Raw genomic sequence first — 14,533 nt, 5'->3', positions numbered from 1 at the left:
CTTTGAATTCGGGTAGGAAGCGGTGAAAGCAGTGCCTTGATACAAAATTCTCTCTTGACTATGTTGTTTGTGTTCCTACATAAACTTTCTGTATGCGAGACAAAGTATACGCCTAAAAATTATATAAACATAATTTTCATTTTTTTTAACTTAGCTTAAAGTTCCACAGTATTCCGCATTTAGCAAGGTAAGCAGAGAGAGCCTGTATACCTAGTGTTGAAATACTCCGTTCCGCATTAAGAGGCTTCGGTTCCCCACTTTCCGCCGAATTCCTCCTCTTTGTCTCGTTACCAGACCCTGAAAATGGAATCCACAACCTGCATTTGTTATATTAGATTTTAAATTGTTATATTAGATTTTAATCTTGTAAAATATAGTCTGGTTCATATTTAAGCTCTACGCAAGCGCGGGTGGACGCTTATTTTACAAACTTTTGACCTAACTCTAAAACTTTAAATGTCCAGATGTAATGCAATGCTACAATATACATAAATATTAGTTAGCACAACGTGTTTAGTAGCGGAACTTAGCGCCGCGCTTTCTCTTGTTACCAAAGCGGGGAAATTAAATAATTTATTACCCTGAGTGGGAATCGATCGAACCCACTACCGTCGGGCCGTAGTATAGGGCCCGACGGTATATAGGATATATAGGTATATAGGATATATCCAGGATATATAGGATAATTCATAAGGGTTATGAAATTTTACTGCAGTTTTCACTAATAGACACACACGATAAAAGTTTATTTATATGTTGTATAATATACAAGCATTGTCTTCCATGCGAATGAGGCTGTGAGTATAATACTATTTTATTCATTTTTTTATTTTCTAGTCTCTCTTATTTCTATATAAATTTATTTTATATTATGTTTAATATTTTATATAAAGAGGACCTAGTGGTACAGTACACAGTGTCTGACGGTAACCGCGACGGTGGGTTCGATTCTACTCGGGGGAATTATTTAAATTATTATAATTTTTTCTCTCTGGTAAATAAATAATAATGTAATGGAACTCTCTTTATATCAACTGTTATAAAATACTAACATATATTTTATAATATTTCAGGGTAAATTACAACAAAATTTTGTGAGAAATTAAAAATTAAAACAATCAGAAAACACACGTTTCACATATATTTAAATCCCCGTACTTTTATTACGCGGATCAATTTGCTGATGCATTATATTCCATATATTTTATAAATAAAGGCTTGTAATTAATTTATTACTTACGGTTCGTGGTTGTAAAAAGGTAATTAAAAAATACATACAATAATACAAAAATCGGTAAATATTGTAAGACACTTACAACATATTGGAAAGGACGAAAAGTGAAGTGCTCACACTTTCTATTGACTATAGTGTACAATAGATACTTTCAGGCCACCTTATTTCCCAGTTAGTTCTATCTTTTTCAATACAACCGAAGAGACCGTAATGTTTGGCGTTCAGTATCGCCCAGAACAGCCAATTGGGGTAAAGAGTGAGAAAAAAGAGACAAAAAAAGATTTTGCAGTTTCTATTTACGTTTAGTCTCTTTTATTTCCAGGTAAAGTTAATAAAAAAAATGTTACTTCTAAAAATGCATTAGGAATGAACGTTGAATAATTTCTTTTGAATGTTTTCTTTGTTTTCACGCATCTCGTGCATTTCACGGGCCATGAGCTCTTACCTGTGTTATCCAGATTTCCACTTTTCGCCCAATTAAAGATGTTAAATGCTTTTTTTACCAGACGAGGAAAATTTATGCTATAAACATGCGTTAAGCCCCATAACGATTCACGGTGGTGTCTGTCTAACGTGTATATACATAATCGTACATATTAATTATTGTAAGCAAAAATATAATACTTTTACTATATGTCAAGACACTACGTTTCTACGCCTAACCTCTTATCATTACGGAGTTGGCGGAACTCAACACAGGGCTTTGTTCTGTTACCAGAGCGAGGAATTAAAAATAATTAATTCCCTCAAGTTTAGACTGTGACGCGCCACAACTACCTCAATTATGTATAAAAATTATCAAACTGCATCATAAAGACAACAATTATTTAATATTATTTTTTATTTGGCCGCCCTCCAACCAGGTGGACCGACGACCTTAAAAAGACAGCGGAAATCCGCTGGATTCAAAGGGCGCAGGACCGGACGGAGTGGCGAGAATTAGGGAGGCCTATGTCCAGCAGTGGACGTGGAAAGGCTGATGGATGGATGGATGGATGGATGGATGGATGGATTATTTAATATATTATTGTATTTATGATGTGGTGGCGAGAATTGGGGAAGGCCTATGTCCAACAGTGGACAAAAGATGGCTGTTGATGATGATGATGATGATAATGATGATGTCTGATGATGTTATTGTCTTTAAATATATATAACTTATTAAAGTATTCATCTAGTACATATAATATTAGAAAATCTAAATATAGATACAATAGTGAACTTCAAATTCAACAAATGAACACTTTGAGTGGAACCGTTGTGTTTTAGACCGTGCATCGCCTAATTTCTCACCCTGGTGAGCAGTACAAATGATACATTACGTAGATGCGTATGCAAACATCATATATGGTGCTTTTGCCATATTAATTTATATCCATTTAGATTTTTGATTGATTTTTCTATCAGTAATTGCGTGGAGGAAAAATATGATTGTTTGTTTTTTAGTGTTGTGCTTTCTGACAACTGGGATAGCTATGGAGAACGGACAAGTCAAACAATAAGAAGGTGAAATAATAAAGAAGGTGGATGGTGGAAGGTTGCCATCATTTTTCCACATTCCGTTAGCCAGGAGCGCCATACGGTTGCACAATTTTAGGATGTCCCCCAAGGTGACAGGGTCCAGTGCGTCCCCGATGGTGTGTTAAGTGGTGACGAATTTTGCGTTGGGGACCGTCACCCAACACGCCATGTCCGGAACGACGAAAAGTGGGATGCAAATTTGTTCGTGTATTTGAGAAAACTCGCGGATGAATAGTGAATAAAAATTATAATTATTTCGACTGCTTTGTTTGCTCTGGCTGAATTTTGAAGTAATTTTAATAAGTAATGTAAAAATATTTAACATTTATGTTCAAAAACAATATACCTATTGTATATATGCTGAAATTTTATATATAACAGAAAATTTTCCAATGTTCATTAAGATTTGGGATATGAAGTACGCCTACGATGAAATAACGATGAAGGTATCCGGAAGGGTTTGAATTTATTATACTGTCTTTGTGGTGTAGTAGTAGAAAGAGACCGGCCACTTCAAAGTAGGTTACAAGTTATCTAGAAATATATTTATTTTAGATGCTTTTGTTTTATCCAATTTATATGAAATGGAAGTAAAAGTAGGTACTTAAATACAAAATGGCAATAGCATAGTTTATGGTAACCTCAAAGCTCTAAACAAATATTAATTATATAATTTGATATTAAAACTAAAAACTAAAACTAAACTAATTTCACGCTATATCCTTAGCGGGTAGTCAGAGAGACCGGAGAGACCGGACCTCTTTCGCCTGTGCCTATCCATAGGTGGAAATAGTACTTCACATGGGAAAAACTTGAACCTTATAAAGGATAAGTTTATGTTCTGATATGAAGTACTGGTCCACTCTGTTCGGTACCACGAGCCTATATTTTTGATGTCCACCAATTCACTTCGTTTACTGACTATGCAGAGGCAGAATAAACGCGCATAATCTGGTTAAAAGGGATTCGTTTAAAATATGTAATTGCGAAATTCAAAGTTCTTAATAATAATAATGTAATAAAATAAAAAGAAAAAATATAGGATGATCTATTAATAAGAGAGTATTCTCTCTTGTCTGACAATTTCTATAGCATCAGACCAAAATTACTCCATTAATACGAATTGAATGTAAGTTCAACTATGTAGGTATAACAAGTTCGTTTATTTGCTATTTCTAAGTGTAAAAGTCAACAAAGTAACTTAAAATTTTGAATATCGAGGAAGTTGGTAAAGGACTTCCATAATAGCCTTTCTCTTGATAATGATAACAAATCGAATGTTTATTTTAATTAAAAGTAAATAGTGTTTTGTTAAATGTCATTCATTGATTTTTACAAGCTTTTTATTGACTTGCTGTCTTAGTATTGTTAGTTCTTTATTATTATTGAGCTCAATTTCAGTGCACATTTCAGTGTTCATTTCTGATGACAAAGAAATTACATATAATCAATATTGCTCTTAAAACAAAATGGCCGCCGCAACAAAATAGGTTAATATAAGGACTTGATGTGTAAAAAACAATATAATTTAAAAAAATGTAGAAAGTTTGTTTGTAAACAGATTTTCTTAATTTTTATTGATAATATGCATATTAATTTCAGAAGAGTAATGACATGAATGTCGTAGAGATATATTCTTTTCCTAGGATATTTGGACTTAAGCTTGGCTTATAGAATTCGCAGTGAAGCGTGAATATGCGATGCGAATTGATGTGTTTTTACTTTGTTGCTGAATGATCGTTTGGTAAGAGAGAATGTTATTTTAGGGCTCCGTTCCTCAAAAAGTAAAACCTAACCCGCAAACTTTCGTTCGTCAACTTGTATGAGCTGTACTTCCTGTTAATCTAAAATTCTGAAAGTGATAAGGAAGCCTCCATGGGCGAGTCTGCATTGCAATTAACCTATTTAAACACCTTTTTTTTGAATTTTAAAGTATTATTCCATACTAAGGTCGTCGTGACGCAGGGGTACAAGCGTGCGGCTGTAAAAGGGAGGGGAGGTCATGGGTTCGATTCCCACTCGGTGGAGTGATATATTTTAAATTCATCGCTCTGGTAACGAGGGAAAGCATGGCGTTTATTTCCGTCAATCAACACACAATACCCCAAGAATTTGGCAGTATTTTGACACTAGGTTCTGGAGGTTACCTGCTATGCGGCATGAAGATGATGAAAAAAAAATTACGTGGCGCGGCTTATTCTCTCTTTTACCGTTCAAGCGCTTACCACTAAGCCATACATTTTTATCAGGCTACGGCGAAATTCTTATACGATTATTTCTATTTATTGATGCTGTTAGTCACTTTAGGGAAATATATTTTTTATTATAGAATAGTGCTCACAAATTTAGTACAGAATAATAGCACGACGAGTAAATAACTTGGCGTCACCGCGACCAACCAAAATAAAATTTTTATATTATCAGTTTAACGACAAGTGTCTAATAAAATATAATGATGTATTAAACGTCTGCTCTATTAACATTATATTGAAACAAAAAAATATCTATTATATAGTTTATAATATATAAGAAAATATGCGAAAAGATTAAAATAACATAGGTAAATCATTCACATTAAAGACTCCTTTAAGGTAGATAAGAAATAAAAGTGTCGTCTCCAAGCAACCACGACGGTAGTAGCAGTGATAGTCTTCTGTCAGTGGATCGTGAAAGCAGATTCAAATCACCACAATACGACAATATAAAATAATAAACCTTAGGAATACTAATACTCTGTTTCTCCGTAACATTGTATATGAGAGTGCATAGAGTGTTCATTCACTAGTTGGTACTTAATAAATGCGTAGAGTGCGCGTGTACTATTACTGGTTTGTACTTAAAAAAACAACAAAAACGTATATATATATTTTAGTATATGTAAAATCAAAACAAATACGCCTACGTCTCACATTTATTTATATAGTATAGTTAAAAATTATTTACATATATGTATACTATGTAAGCTTTAGTAGTTTAAGAAAAGAAGAATAAGTATAATTAAAAGGTCTTATTTTTATATACAAAAACACTTGGGAATACATGTTGTAATGAGCAAAGCGAAAATATTAAAAATTTTAAATGCACAATAATTTCGACTAAAGCAAAACAATAGAAAACTACCTATAGCAACATTCTACATATTATTTTAAAATGAAAATAGGTTTTTCCATAGAAAATGAACAGAAAAGAACCATTTTGTTACTTAAAACATTTTTCTCTATCTATTTATAATTAAAACAGAATTGACTTAATTTTAATTTATCATCACTTGGCAAGATTAGATTTAATACCTTTTATCTCCAGATGACTGTGAATGTCTTAATGAATGTGTGTAAAAGTATCAGCTAATCATATTGAAGCTTATCGAGGCGTAGTGAAACAGCGTTTCATGGTAAGCGTAATGGTTGTGAGTTCGATTCCTACTCGGAGGAATTAATTATTTTTATTTCGAGACCAAGTTTGTTTTTAGTTTCGTTACTCAACAAGTAATTTCTTACGCTCTTTTTTATTTTAAAACTGCTCTAAACTCTGAGATAGTTATCTGTTGAGATGCTGTCTTACATTTTAATAACCTATAAATGGGCATCTCAAGATCGATCTCACAGTTGAGAGCGACTTATAAATACCGGCCCTAGAGTATAACAAAAAGCGAGAACGGAATATCTAACACTATTAACCTCTGTTTACCATATGATATACGCATTTATAGCAAGCACATAAATACGTGAAACTAAAAAGAAGCTATTTTTTATAAAGTAATATTTTGGAATTTTTTCTTAAGTAAATTTATCCTTATAATATCATTTTGAAACTAATATTTTAAGGAGCTATTGTTGAGAAAAATGATTTATTTTATCCAACGCGTACTTTCCTTAAAATGATAGCGAAACACTTAGCTAAATGTGAATTTCAATAGCGGTTTCATTCGTGTCACTGTAATGAGTACCTATACAAGGAGAACTTGAAATTATTATTTCAATATAAAGTTTTACGTTTATTTTAGTATTTCTGACTGAAACAGTGCTAATGGGTTCTAATATTCGGAAGAATGCATATATTTTTTTTATTTTCGTATCGCAGGCTTGGATAAATATGGAAATTACAGTTAAAGTGCTCTTGAACCATAACTTGGTTAAGTGCGGCTTGGATGCGTCCACCGTGGCTTCCGTATCAATTTCAGGATGTAAGTCAATGGAAAGTACAACTTATAAAATTTGGTAAACTCAAGTTTGCGAGCGTATGCACTCATTTTATATGAAATAAAATATAATTATAACTTTATAATAGTTTTTAACCGACTTCTGTAAAGGGAGGAGTTTATCAATTCGACTGCATTTTGTTAAATTTTTGTAACCTCAGAACTTTTGACTGGGAGAATCGATTTTGATGAAAGCTACCTACATATAAATTCGAAAAGAAGTGTTTTTACAAGATATCAGATTTTATTGGTATTATAATTCAGTACATTTTTAGAGATAAAGTGCCAGTGCCAATATTTGATCGTAATATATTGTAAATTACATACAAAGCCTATTTTGAACCAAACTAAATCAAAAGCGCCTAAGTTCTATAAAGAGGACACCTAAAATTCAGCATATCGCTAAGAAGATTAAAATTAAAGTTATTTATTGATATCTACCAAAATGTACAAATTATACTTAAACGTAAAATGGTATAGTATATGTGGATATGTGTTTGTTGTTTATTTAAATAGCCAGTCAAAATAAAAATAAAAATATAATCTATTCAATTAGGATATTGCAAGTGCTTTTAAATAGTTAAGTTACATAAAAATGTTAGTTGTGTCAATCCTACAGGAAGTTCCCACTCCCTCAGAAGTCAGTGCTAGGAAGAGCAGGTGACAATCTCAACAGTTGTTCTTTCAAAAATTAAGTAGCTGGTTCTAAAAGGGTAGATGAGACTACCTAATGTCAAAACAATTCTTTTCTTCTTTTTGATATATACTGAAATGATTGGAATTTAAACTTCCCAACCACTTCAATACTGATACTCAGTACAACCAAATAAATTGGTAAGACAGAGTAAAAAATATAGGGTTTCAGATACCTTCGGCACTTAGAATTTATCATATGTTATTATATATATGTTAATGTCATATCACAATTATCTTCATTTGTACGAGAGCACAAGCCTTAAATAAAAGCTACTAAAATATATTAACAGCTGGACTTAAATGGAGGACGTTACAACCCACCCCTGATCTACTTCAAGTCCCAACGATATAAAATGTCAGATTAAACACTCAACATGGTTTGACGAAAGCAATTTATTGTGCATACATTGGTGATTTTACGACTTCACCCCTCTACGTGTGAAGGTCGTGACACTGCAAGAGTGATTTGATTATGTTATATATGGTATAGATATAGTTTCGTTTTGACCATTATGGCACGGTGGAACAGCGTCTGGTTCGATTTCCGCTCGCGGTAGTAAATATTTTTTATTTTCCCGCTTAGTAAGAGCGGGTATGGTGGGTTCTACCATTAAACACGCAGTATTTCGGATTCTGATGGAAAGTGGAAAAGCGATTGTCTTAAAACTAAATTCTCTCTACCTACCGTGCTATACGCGGGTTATAGGTTTTTTATGTGTACTTAGACAGTTTCCGCATACGTCTAATTCGAATCGTTAGAGACTCAATAGTATTTCAAAGATTTACGTAGAGATGTTTTTGAGTGTATGTTTTCTGCCGTATACATTATGGGGAGTGTTCTGGAGAAGTGTTCAAATCTGATTCCTGCCGCTGAAACATTAATATCATCTCCGCCGTCTGGATACCTGGATACATGGCCCTACTACTGTGCAGTACTATGCTGTGGAATGGCCTACCTGTGTTAGTGTTTTTGGGTCGATGCGACAAGGGTACTTTCAAAAAGATTCTAAAAATAACCTTGTAGGCTAAGAAGGAACGCTCATGTAGAACTTCTCTGATGTTACTGGAGGTCTTCAGTAGGGGTGATTATTTACCACCAGAAGACCTGTTTTACGTTAGGTGTTACCATATTAAATATGCTATACGGGAAAAAAATATAAATCTGCTGATAAACAGAATCAGATGAAGCTATTATAAAATATGTAAACGAAAAAGTTTTGAATATTTTTATTGTAATATATTGCCATCTAGTATTTATAAATTAGTGTTATATTCAAAGTCCAGGGGTCGCCCCTTCTCTTTTACTTTAAGACGTAGCCTCGTGTGACGTGGGGTGCCATCTGTTGGAATTTTCAAGAATTTCCACATTAAATTGTACTAGAAGACAATAAAGATGGCATTTATTATTATATATATATATATTTTTCTGTGTATTTAGAAATTACTAGTGGACCCGGACGCGGCTACGCCTGCTTCAACTATAAGAATATTTATTAAATATATTCATGAAATTATTTTCAATTCTCAATAGAATTAGTAAGAAAATATAAGCTCAAATAATCAAAAAGAATAATAAGTAGATACACATTATTAGAAAAAAATATCTGAGTTATTGAAATGAACTAACAAAAGGATTAAAAGTAACTAAAGGATAGGTATTCTTAATATTAGAAAAAGTACCTAAAGTACCGTACGTGCGTACATAGATATCGACTCTACGAAATAACTAAACATTTCTCTCTATTAAGTAGGATAATTTTAGCGGGCAATATCAAATAAAATAAGAAGAGAATCAAAGTGTATTTTAAATTAATTATAAACAACAAATAACGTTCGAAAATGTATGAAAATTTATAAAACCGTCAACGTCATCTGCCCGTTCGCGTCGGTCATACTGTGCCGCCCGCTAGGTGGCTAGGTCATTTGGAATCAGTGACATCTCCTTAATCATCTCCTTAATATTTATTAGTATGTTATACAGTAAACTATAATTTCAATCTAGATAAAATGCTAAAAGTGACTATTATATTTATTTTCATAAGGATGAATATCAAAACGTCGCGGTAGCGGTCGCGTAGCAACGACGGTTGTTATTAACATGGCAGAATAAATTGCATGTCAAATTAGAATGTACTTTAAAATATATTAGTATATATGTGTAATGTAATGTTATATAGCCTATAGCACTTCTGAAGAATGCAGCTTTCATATAAAACAAAAACAATGAAAATCGGACCAGTAGATCCAGAGATCTTAGCGTTCAAACAAACAAACAAACAAACAAACAAACAAACAAACAAACTCTTCCGCTTTATTATATTAGTATAGATTACATAATTATATTAAGATTCTATTCAGTAAATTAAAAAAATAAAAGTATTATACTAAAAATCATTAAAATAGCATTACTTTTTTATATTTTTGTCTTAGTTAGCTCTGTTAGTTTAATATAGTTATTTTTATTTATACAACTTCGAGCGGCACAGTACATGAATGTAAACGCGACGGGTGTGGGTTCAATTCCCAAAGTGTTCTTTGGGAATTGAACCCACAACTGTACTGTGATGAGATAAGTCGCGACCTTGAATCTATCACATAACCGGGAATGTCTCGAAATCTAATGTCTACATATCTACTCTGCTTTGCCAGAAAAGAAGGTGAAGCAAAATAATGAAATAATATAATTTGAAATAAACTAAAACTTATACTTTTATCATTTTTATTAAAGTAAAACGTGAGTACTACAAGATCACATCCACAACACATTTTACAGGTATACCACTAAAATGTGCTCGGAGCTGCAAATTACATGAGATTAAACTCGTTTACTTGTCTGAAGATTTCCAATAATCAGGATATAAGGATTCCGTTTTTTTTTTTCTGTTTTTAATACGGAACCCTAAAAGAGAAAAAAATCATCACAGAATAAATTACTTTAGTAATTTGTTCAATTTTGCAAATTATACTCGTAATTATATAATTGTACGCATTGTTTGTAATAAATTAGTATTTGGCGGCTTGCCATAGCGCTGTGTAGTGCCATGGAACGTGCTTCACCAGCTGAAGTACGGAGACGACGTTACTTTAATTGTGCAAAGGAAATCTTATTGAAAACCAAGTAAAAGCATTTATCTATACATATCATATTATTTTAGTAATTATTATTAATTATATAACTATATTTGGTTATTTAAATAATAAATAATTATCCAATGATTATAAAATGAAGAATTTTATCAAAAATGAAAAATATTATATATTACTTTATTTAAAAAAATTGCATCACGTTCTCTTCCGCATATAGCAGGGTAGGCAGAGGGGACCTAGTTTAAGATACTCTGGGAAACTGGGGGACGGAAGTGTCTTAATGGGAATTGCGTGTCTTAACTTCCCAGGTTCCCCTGCCTACCCTGCTATAAGCCGGATATAACGTGAAGCAAAAAAAATATATGCAATATAAAACATGAAGCTGGTCTTTTATAACATAAATGATGTCCGTGGACATTTTCTAGCTGGAGTTACCGAAGTTATTTTGCTTCACAATATAAAAATTGTTTCCCTACATGCCATAAAGAAATTAGAAAGCAATCTACAGTATGCGACAGTCAAAGGGCGAAGTTATTAAAACTTGTGTCGCCTCAAAACGAAATTCTAATGAATTTATATTTTTTTATGCATTATAAAATATATGAGTGATTTTAAAATAATGTAAATTGTTGTTTTTTATTATTAAATTAAATATTTAATCGAGAGTTTCAGCGGCAAATGCGGAATGGAATTGTCTTAATGGGAACGAAATGGCTTAACACTAGGTTCCCAGGTTCCCTCTGCCTACGCTGCTATGTACGAGATACAGCAGGAAGATGAACTTCACAATAATAGTGTAAGTTAATTATTGTTTTTATTTGAATTTCAAATATCTACAGTTTAATAAACCAGCAATTAAATGAAAAGGGAAAACAAGCAAGGGAACAGTCTCAGAATAGAATTACAGTAGCGATTAAGGAAAGATTGATGGAGTCGTAATTAACATTACCTTAAATGTAATGTTCCTAAGAAAGGTAGAGAAAGAAGTGTATAAGTAAAATTACTTTTATTCCTTAACTGAACACTAAATCTTATAAAAAAAAATCTTTGAAGGATAATAATGTAATTTTTTTTTTCTTCAATAAATAGTATTGTCACATAGAGTCAGTAGCGAAGATACGATGATATGATAGATGAACTACCTTCTTTTTTTCCATCTTCTAAGTGAAAATTGAATTTACTACTGTCGCAGTTACTTTTTTCATAAAAAAATAAGAGCTAACTATAAAAGAGAAATATATCACTAACATTTTCTACGTTTCAAATAGTAACAAGCTATTTTCATTATAGTGAAAATATTCATCCCGTCTGTGGAGGTGGACGTAGCACTGTGATTTAACTACAATACTCGTTCGCAGGAATTTAATTTTAAAACGAATCATACTGAACGAACGAAATTCATTTAGATTCAAGTTATTATTAAACATTCTTCTTTTGTTTGTTTAAATTTTCTAGATTTTTTACTTTGAAATTGTAAAAAATATTAATGATATTACTTTTTTTTGTTTGTATCTAATCTTTAGCTATTTAATCATAAAACTGAGACTTTGGATAATGTAGGAAGAAAGCTTCTCGTTAACTTGCCAGAGCAGATAAATCGAACCTATGTACTATTATTCATCTTCACTATAAACCAATATTATAAACTTGTAGACTGCTTGGTTGAGACGAAGGCATGAAGTATGTCCATTTATCAAAGAAGGCCATAAGACTTTATAAAAATTTATAATACTTAAAATCGACTGGTTGTGGGTTCGATCCCCACTCGAGGCAATAAAATATTTATTTACATTTATATTTTCACTTCTTCGCTCTAGTGTCTAGGCAAACGCGGCGTTGAGCTCCACCACTCAACACGAAATGCCTCCAGAACTGGGCGGAAAATGGGGAACGGATTCTACACGGATGAAGCTGGGTAAAGCTGTGGGCAAGAGCTAGTATAAAATAAAAATTCATCAACATTTCGATAAAAGCTTAGAGTAACATTTTCAGTACCTACAGTATATAATCCGGTAAAAGAAGCAAACTTTTCTAATTCATTTTACGAAAGCTACCCATGGATGAGAAGCGAAAAATTTTATGTACTATAATTTATTCTGAAAGTTCGTGTACGTAAAATAAAAAGGAATGTAAACTTTTAAGGGTTGTTATTTGGTTGTCACATTTTGATTTTTCTTACTGCTAATATACTTTTACCGTAATTTGAAGTTAGCTTTAATGGGTATCTCAAAGACCTACTCTGAGACCTACTACTCGAAATTGAGTCTCAAGTTCCAGGCCCTACTACGTGTTCCTCTTCCTGTATACTCGCACAGTGCATCATATAAAAAATATCCTCTCTCTATATGAACGAAAAATCCGTCTATCTACGTAAAAGTCTTGGGCTTAATTTTCATTTGGGAATAGTTTTCATTTATTTAGTTCTTTATATTTTCTTTAAAACACACAATTTAAAACAAATATATACAACAGGTAAATAACGCTAACCTTAACTCTTTTCCCTGATTGGGGAACAACCTAATAACTATCAAGGTTTTCAGTCATATTCCCCAGTGCACCTCGATGGCTCCAAAATACAATCCACATTCAGTATCTAAAGCTGCGACAACAATAATCAGAAAATTGGAATATGCGGTTGGCCCCTATTAGTATGCAAACCTAAATACGGGAGCGCTGTGTGCTGAACTCCCAAAAGCTGGACATTCGCAAAATAGATTTAGTTTTATTTTTACTCGACCGTGATAAAGTTAGTTCACTCTGTATGTTGTGGATAGAATAGCAATGGGCTTAGTTAATATATGAAAAGAGAGAATAGGTCCAGTCCAGTCGTGGCGGAGGTGCATAAGTGTGTGACTGTAAATGCAACTGGTTGTAGGTTCTGTTCCCAATCGGGGGTTTTTTTCATTTCATCGTTCTGGTGTCAAGGCCAAATGCGGCCTCGAATTTTAAACTAATAGCAGGTTCCCTCTGCCTAATCTGCTGACGGGATACGTCGTGAAGCTGATTTATTAACAGGAAATGTTGAATTATTTAAGTATATTGTATTTTCTATAATTTAACCAAAATGCAATATTTAGTTTTTTATTTTTTCAATATCTCTATCTAAAAATGTATTAAGAAATATATGTAAGTAAATAATTTTCATCATCACCACATCAGTTTTTTGTCGCTTACTGATGGACTAATAAGAATTTATCAAAAGGTATTAAATAAATATTTTCGTCAACTATTATAAAAGAGCTTCCTAATATTTTCTTCATTAATTTCATCCCTCCATTTTTCCAGACATGATAAAAATAACTCCTAGAAAAGAGCTATCCCATTTGGCCGCCTGAGACTATTGTCGAAGACAAGTTCAATGAAGTGCTTTCCCTACGGGATCGCTTATATGTATTACTTTTTCGGCGAAGAATCTTCTGAAATATAAAGCTAAAAACAAAAATCATGAACTGTAAGCGCAGCACACACGTAATGTCTCAAATATTATATTTAGGACATGTGTGGATGTGTAACCGTCTTTAAATATATTTATTATGTAAAAAATATATTAAATATATATATATATATATATATATATATATATATATATATATATATATTTAATAATAAAACAAAACGACTACAGTACATTTTCCCATATACAAGGAACTATTTTAAAATATTTCTTCTATAAAACGACAGTACAAAAGAGAATATTTCTCGGTAATTTGGCCGCCAGCAAAATTGCTTCATTAGAGTGACTCGTTCTTGGCCATTAATGGTTATTGCGTTGGTTCTTGAATTTTTATAAGAATATT

The sequence above is a fragment of the Heliconius melpomene genome, chromosome 3, assembly GCF_056956725.1.
Source record: "Heliconius melpomene rosina isolate 202511_hmr_F chromosome 3, ASM5695672v1, whole genome shotgun sequence".
In the NCBI taxonomy this organism is placed as follows: Eukaryota; Metazoa; Arthropoda; class Insecta; order Lepidoptera; family Nymphalidae; genus Heliconius; species Heliconius melpomene.
The sequence above is the reverse complement of the archived record's forward strand: the minus strand, read 5'-3'. Positions refer to the sequence as shown.